The sequence below is a fragment of the Mauremys reevesii genome, linkage group 1, assembly GCF_016161935.1.
Source record: "Mauremys reevesii isolate NIE-2019 linkage group 1, ASM1616193v1, whole genome shotgun sequence".
Classification (NCBI taxonomy): Eukaryota; Metazoa; Chordata; order Testudines; family Geoemydidae; genus Mauremys; species Mauremys reevesii.
Window position 1 is genome coordinate 68,572,606 of NC_052623.1, and position 7,904 is coordinate 68,580,509.

At 50.2% G+C, this 7,904-nt stretch overlaps 1 long non-coding RNA gene across 1 annotated transcript; it reads right to left on the reverse strand.

Annotated features, from left to right (window-relative positions):
* Positions 1–328: 328 nt before the first annotated feature.
* On the reverse strand, positions 329–7,477 carry LOC120397049. Its single transcript, XR_005593640.1, has 2 exons — positions 7,416–7,477; positions 329–623 (listed from the first exon to the last, which is right to left on the reverse strand). It is a non-coding gene; the product is annotated as an uncharacterized LOC120397049 (long non-coding RNA).
* Between the last annotated feature and the right edge of the window lie 427 nt (positions 7,478–7,904).

A 7,904-nucleotide genomic window follows, 5' to 3' on the forward strand; every position in this document is an offset into this window, starting at 1 on the left:
ACCCAAATGAGAATAAAAGCTGTGGAACTGAATTTTCTCCAGGCCAGTAGCAGATTACAGTCATTATTATTAGTTGTATAAGCACTGACATCATGCTTGATACTGAATAAGAGCCAAATCAAAGATAGTTCCTTGTCCAAAGGATTCACAATCTGAAACAGAGACACAGTGCATCGAAACCACCGACACATTGCACAGAGGTTACCAAGCAGCCATCAGACAGCAAGGATTAGTGCTAGTAGACACTTTCCACATTTGGACTTTTTGACACTTTAAATCGAAAATTTGATTTTTATATATATATATATAAAATTTTTTGATGAAAATATTTCATTAAAAACATTTTTTTTTATTGTTGGAATTTTCTGACTTTCAGAGTTTTCAACACAACATTTTGTTAAAAATTTGATTTCATTGACAATTTTTGACCAGTCCTATTAATGAGATCCACTCTCTCTTCACTGTAGTGCTGTATTGAGTTTGAACGGATGACTAAGAGGCACTTACATACTACAGGTATAGGCTTATTCGATGGCAGGCTCTGTATAGTGTGAGTCATCCAGTCCTTATGCAAGTGCTGCTATTCCAGTAGCATTTGTGGACATTCACTGATCTGCATATCCCTATTTAGAGTAGAAGCACAAAAGACAAAAAGCACATACAATAACTGTATAAACCTGTGTACGTGGCAAAAGTGCAGAGTGAGATTCTACAAATGGCAAAGAGAGAGAGTTTCTGAGTCTGACAAGTTACTACGAAGTTAACTCCCCCCCCCCCCCCCATCACTGGTGTTTATATAACTATTTTCAAAGATGGCATTTTGAGCTTTATGTTGCATTAGTCAATGATGTGTTTTAGCTGAGAAACAACAGAATTCAAGTTCGGCTCAATTCAAACACACACAAAATATTTTACCATCTTTTGTTTTATCTCCCGTTTCAGAGACAGCATAAGAGAAATATGTTCCGAATGACAGTATCTCTGACAACGCGTGCTTTTTGTTCTTCCTTTTGTTCTTCTCTCTCTCTGAAAAGCCACGTGGCAAAGATTGCTGGAGCACATTCCTTACATAAATATGAACTACATACTATACACCTCCTAATGGGGTAGCAGGAACCTTTAGACTCTGTCCTAGTAAGGGGCTATGCTCCCAGAGTAGTCTGGAGAAGGAATTGTGATGGCCAGTCACTGTTCTTTCATGGCGTCTCTCTTGCTTCAGGGCAGGCAAAGAGTTAATGAAGTCCTTGAAAGGGTGCAGCTTATTTCCCATCTTGTATCCTGCCAACTACTCCAACCAGTGAGTATAGGCCGGGGTGCAACCAACTCTCTTCTCACTGCCTGTCCCTCTTTGCTGACTGAAGCGTAGGCCCTACTCTCTGCTGCAGATCCAACCGCAAAACCCCAGGTGGCTCAATCAGGGGGTGACTCACTGTTCAGCTGAGTAAGACAACAGTGCACCCTAGCCCCCAAGTAGGAAAGCCGAACAATGATTACATTAATTTATTGGGATAGGTCACACCTAGGCACCAAGACCTGGCTCTCCAGCTTCTCCAGTAAGTGCCCTGCACAGAGGGTATGTCTGCACTGTGGCAGGGAACGCGCTTCCCAGCTTGGTAGACAGACACGGACTAGCTCTGCTCGAGCAAGTGTGCTAAAAATAGCAGTAGCTGGGGCTGCACTGGCAGCAGCTTGGTCTAGCCATCCAAATATGTACCAAGGGGGTCTGGGAGGGTTTGTACTCAGGAGCCTGAGCTGTTGCCTGTGCTACCTCTGGCTATGCTGCTATTACTTGAGTTAGTCTTGCTACCCAAGCTGGGAAGCATGCTCCCAGCTGCAGTGTAGATGTACCTAGATCAGGAGTCGGCAACTTCTGGCACACGGGTTGCCAGGGTAAGCACCCTGGCGGGCTGGGCCAGTTTGTTTACCTGCTGAGTCCGCAGGTTCGGCCGATCGCAGCACCCACTGGCTGCGGTTCGCTGTCCCAGGCCAATGGGAGTGGCGAGAAGCGGTGCGAGCGAGAGATGTGCTGGCCGCGGCTTCCCACTACCCCACTTGGCCTGGGACAGTGAACCGCGGCCAGTGGGAGGCGGTTGGCTGAACCTGCCGATGCGGCAGGTAAACAAACTTACCCTGCTTACCCTGGCGAGCCATGTGCCAGAGGTTGCCGACCCCTGACCTAGAGAGACATTAAGAGACAGACAAAGAGCATCCCTGAGGGCTCCAAAGAGGAGGGAGCGTATTTGAAATCTCTTTTTCTATAACACAATTGTGACACTGCACCCCATATTCCTCACAGTGATATTATTATGATATGATTATGACATAATTATGATGTATTTTATGCAAAATAAGTCATGTGAGATGTCATTGGAAAAGTTATGATTTGGTGAATATGATTATCCCATTTGTATGCACGTATCATTTTGTATCTGAAGTTATGAATATTGACTATGCATCTGTATTTCAAATGTAGTTACACCTGGGTAACGCCCACTAGACAAGATGCTTTCACTCTAGATAGTGGATGGGGAAGGGCCTATTCAGGGCAATGGGCCATTAGGAAAAAACAACAGGCCTTAGGAGAAGTATATCTCCCATCTGGTGAACCTTCCTGAAAATGCTACAGACAGCCTCCAAGTAATGGCTGCTATGACTCTACAAGGACATGTGGTGAGACCAGATGTCTCTTGACTACATCTTGGGGTATCAGTATTTTTCCACAGACTGGCCTGGGACCCAAGCTGGGACCCACCATATGCAAAAGCTATATAAGGAAGGCAGTGACATCATCTAGTGTTCTTCACTCCCCACACAAGAAGACTCCTGGAAACACCTGAGGAACAAAAACTGAACTGGGGGAAGTGCTGGACCCAGACTAAAGGGATTTCTAGCCTGTGAATGAAACACCGGGGGATTCCAAGCTGTAAAGAAAGTGCAGTTTGCCCCTTAAAAATCTGCAGCCTGCTTGTATCATCTCTTAGGGCGAGAATTTACTATTCATATCCAGTCTATTTAGTATATTAAGCTCAGTTTGAGTTTTTTTGTTTATTTGCTAGGTAATCTGCTTTGCTCTGTTTGCTATCACTTATAAATAAGGCTGTGAGTTTGTCACGGAGGTCACGGAAGTCATGGATGCTGTGACTTTCTGTGACCTCCATGACTTTTACAGCAGCCGGTATGCCTGGCTCAGGGGCAGCTCAGGCAGCCCCTGTGCCAGTCGCATCAGCTGCTGTTGGGGCAGTCTTGGGCCACTGCGCCCCCTCCCCCAGCAGCATTTGGGTGTGAGTGGGGGCAGGGGGCTGGGGCATGGGACAGGGTGAGGTGGGCTCTGCACGATGCTTACCTGGGGGACTCCCCAGAAGCGAAGACATCCCCCTTGCTCAGCTCCTATGCAGAGGCGTGGCCAGCAGCTTTATGCACTGCCTCCATCTGCAGGCACTGCCCCCGCAGATCCCATTGGCTGCAGTTCCCAGCCAATGGGAGCTGTGAAGCCAGCACTCTGGGCGCAGGCAGTAGGCAGAGTGAGCAAGGGGGATGTCGCTGCTTCTAGGGAGCCACCTCACCCCATCCCGTGCCCCAACCTTCTCCCCACTCCCTCACCCAAACTCTACTTCTGCTGGGGGTGTGTGTGCCAGATAGGGATCCTGCTGACCCTGCCAACCCCTCTCCTTCCCCAGCAACAGTGGGGGTCCTCGGCCACGCGCTGCTGCCCACCCCTCCTCCCCAGAACCTGGGCTGCCCTCCCCCAGAACCCGCCGCACCCCTAGAAAGCTCCCCCCAAGTTTTAGTCAGGTGTATATAGTAAAAGTTATGGACAGGTCACGGGCCGTGAATTTTTGTTTACTGCCCATGACTTTTTCTGAAAATACCCGTGACTAAATCCCTTTGTGTAAGATAATGCTGTTGAAGTGCACAGAGATGAGATTTTGAAAGTGCAGCAGGCGCTCTGAAAATATAGCCCAGTGTCTAACTGCCTGCATTCTGAGCGTCTGACCTGTAGGTGTTTTGAACTAAAACACTCTAATTTTAGGAATTTCAACGTATTTGTTTTTAACCTGAACTTTCTATTTCTTGACCTAGATCTGTAAGCACTTACATGGGTAACTTTACTGTGTGCAAAGATAAGCATCTACCTAAATGCTTATTTATAGACTTTTCTATGGTTGTCATCTCTGTAGTAGCTGAGCGTGTCACAAAGTGTCATGAATTGTCCTCACAAAACCTCAGTGAAATAGGGAAGTATTACTACCCCCATTTTACCTTTGGGGAAGCCAAGGTACAGAAATTTAGTGACTAAGATCACTTTCAATTTTTTTTAAATAGCTATGCATTTGAATAGTGTTATTTAAAATTAATTGACATGCATGGTATTTACATGCTTAACTGTCCCTCAGAAAGTTTTTTCTAGGTATATAAAGTAAGCAGTGCTCATAAGTGTGGGTAATCCTCTATGGCTAGGAAAGTCTATTAGAGAACAGTTCCAAAGTTTGTTATGGGTGTGTTTGTGTGTGTGTGAGAGAAATGATGGGATTTATTCTAAGTGCAGCTCTAGCTTTTTTCTTTTTTCTTTTTCTTTTTATATCTGGCCCGCCAACTGTACTGGCAGAACAGAGAAGTTTCCAAAGGCTGCTGAAGCCAGTATGCAAAGCAGCAAAGATAATAAAGAAGCAACAAAGAGACGCACACAGTATATTTTCAGAGCAAGGTCATTGTTCATTAATATTGCTACAGAAAGCTTGACTCCACACAGTTTTCTTCAAGTTCAAGTTATCAAACTGCATGATACTCAGAGTCATTGTCTGCATATAGAGTAGCATGATTAGACTTTTGGCTGATAAAACTGGGATAGCTGGCTTAGTGTATGCTCAGCTTGGTGGCAGTTCTCTGTTTGGAAGTAACACAATAACTTTGGAACACTGTCTATGATCAATTCTAAAATGTCAGGGCGTGTTCTAGGCATGAATGGGCAGAACCTATTGATGAAGGGAGGAGGACAGAACAGGGCCGCCCAGAGGGGGGGGCAAGAGGGGCAATTTGCCCCAGGCCCCGCGTCCCGCAGGGGCCCCCACGAGTGTTTTCCGGGGCCCCTGGAGTGTTTCCCGTCTTCCCGTGGCTCCGGTTGAGCTCCCGCAGGCATGCCTGCGGCAGGTCCACCGGAGCCCGGGACGAGTGGACCTGCCGCAGGCATGACTGCGGAGGGGACGCTCGTCCCGCGGCTCGGCTGGACCTCCCGCAGGCATGCCTGCGGGAGCTCAACCGGCGCCAAATGCCGCCCCCCAGGGAAAGGGCCGCCCCACGCGCCTGCTTGGCGCGCTGGGGTCTAGAGCCGCCCCTGAGCGGGGGCCCCCCACCGCCGAAGACCCCGGGCCCCCGGAATTCTCTGGGCGGCCCTGGGACAGAATGGGCGCCCTGGCAGGGCAGCAGGGTGAGTGGGGGACATACAGAGTCCCTGGCATGAAGGAAGGGGTAGGGGGTAGTTGCAGGGGATGGGAGGGTAGCGAGTTTGTGGGGAGGGAATGGAGGGATGCACTCAGCTAACAGAAGCAACAAAATGTGCGACCCCCTAGTTTAGTAAACTGCAAATTTATGCTCTAAGGACCAAATTCTGACCCTGTATGTGCCCACCCACCTTCTAATTTGGCCCTAATTGTTGCACATGATTGGTATGGATGGGAGATTCCCCTGTTCAGCATCACCAGTCAGAAGTCTCCTACCCTAGCCATCCTGAGTTGAGATGGTCAACTTATAACCCTGCCACGATTTAGTGAGTCTAAATCTCTGAGCTTTCATTTCCATGATGGGAAGGGCCCTCTGAGTACCCAGAGCTCCCGTAGAGATGTGACGCAGGGTGTGAGAGAGCAGCACTTACAAACAGAGTATTAGGGAGCTGCTGCCTTCAGTGTCCAAGAGTGAAATGACACGGTCCAATGGACATGTGTTAGTTAAAACTCAGGGCCGGCTCTAAGTTTTTTGCTGCCCCAAGCAAAAAAAATTTTGGCTGCCCCCCGTCCCAGCCCTGGGCTCCCCCCCGCACCCCCCTGCTGCCCCAGCCCTGGGCTCTCCCCGGCACACCCACACCCCCTGCCGCCCCAGCGCTGGGCTTCCCCCTTTCCCCCCCACCAGTGCCCTCCCCCCACCCCGCTGCCGCCCCAGCCCTGGGCTCCCCCCTTTCCCCCCACCAGTGCCCCTTCGCACACCTCCTGTCACCCCAGCCCTGGGCTCTCCCCCCACACCTGCACCCTCCTTCTGCCACAGCCCTGGGTCACTGGTAACTCACTCCCAGGGTGGGACATTCAGCAGGAATTTTGGATGTGCACAAAACACAGACAGGATTGGTTCCCATATGGTTACAGAGCTGCAGTAAAGTGGAACAATTTTCAGCTTGTGTGATTGGAGGATATCTGGATGCATATTATAAGACTGTCCTCCATAAATGAGGAAAAGTTGAGGTGCCTTTATTATTCTTTTGTTCCACTCTTTCTTTCTATGGGGAATTTGCCAATGCAATATCACTGTCTTCCTTTTAAACAAATACACAAACAAACAAACAAAAAGGCAATGGCTGTTGAAAATAGCAATTCCAGTCCTAATAACCACTGGGAAACATTTCTTGCTCAATTTTATCCTACTTTTTCTACAGCAAGTTACAGTGGATCAGTATATTTGATTTGGGAGAAATGAAGTAACAGCTGCCCAAACTGAGCTTAAGCACTCCTGAATTTTGAGGTGTTCAAATCTGGAAGGCAGGTACTTGGTGTGTGGGTGTGGGTGTGTGTGGTGAGGGGGGAGGGCTGTGGGCTCCGCGGGGGAGCACGGCAGCATGTATGCAGCAGCGTGTCTGGAGCTGCGCGGAGCCAGACACACTGGTCTGAGTGGCACGCTAAGGAGGCTGGGGGTTGGAGAAGAGGTAGGGGGTTCTGGGGGCAGTCAAGGGACAAGGAGCAGGGGAGGTTGGATGGGTCTGAGGTTCGGGGCGGGGCAGTCAGGGGACAGGCAGTGGTTGGATAGGCATAGGCGTCCCAGGGGTTTGTCAGGGGACAGGTAGGGGATGGGGTCCTGGGGGCCAGTTAGGGGCAGGGGTCCTGGGAGGGGGAAATCAGGGGATAAGGAGCAGCGGCGCTTAGATAGGGCTCCTGGGGGCAGTTAGGGCAGGGGCTCCTGGGGGCAGTTAGGGGCAGGGGTCCCAGGAGGGGGAAATCAGGGGACAAGGAGCAGGGGCGCTCGATGGGGTGGGGTCCTGGGGGCAGTTAGGGGCAGGGGGCCCGGGAGGGGGTGATCAGGGGACAGGGAGGGGGGGAGTTGGATGGGTTGGGGTTTCTGTGGGGGGCAGTCGGAGGGAGTGGATGGTGGCAGGGTGGGGCTTCCCTCCCCCTGGAGTGTCCTGTTTTTTGAATGTTAAAATATGGACTCCCTACCATTCACAGCACTCACAGCACGCTGCCGATGAGGTCCCCCTCCTTCCTTCCCAGTTGGTAGTGGCCAAGGGAATGCTGGGAAATGTAGTTCTTTCCCTGCTCCAGGGCTGGCTCTATAGGCAGGGAGCTAACCAAGGAACTACAGCTCCCATGCCGCCCCTGCAAATGGGCTGCCCCAAGCAGGTGCTTGCTTTGCTGGTGCCTAGAGCCGCCCCTGTTAAAACTGGTCTAGGTGCCAGTTCTGCAGCCCTTTAATCAAACAGGCAGTTCATCTGAAGTGGAACTCTTAATGTGAGAAAGGGCTGCAGCGTCAAGCTCCATACAACTCAAATATCAGGATATTCATTTATTTTCTAAATGAAGGCCATATGGACTAGATCAGTGGTTCCCAAACTTGTTCCGCTGCTTATGCAGGGAAAGCCCCTGGTGGGCTGGGCCGGTTTGTGTACCTGCCCCGTTCCCAGGTCCGGCTGACTGCGGCTCCCACTG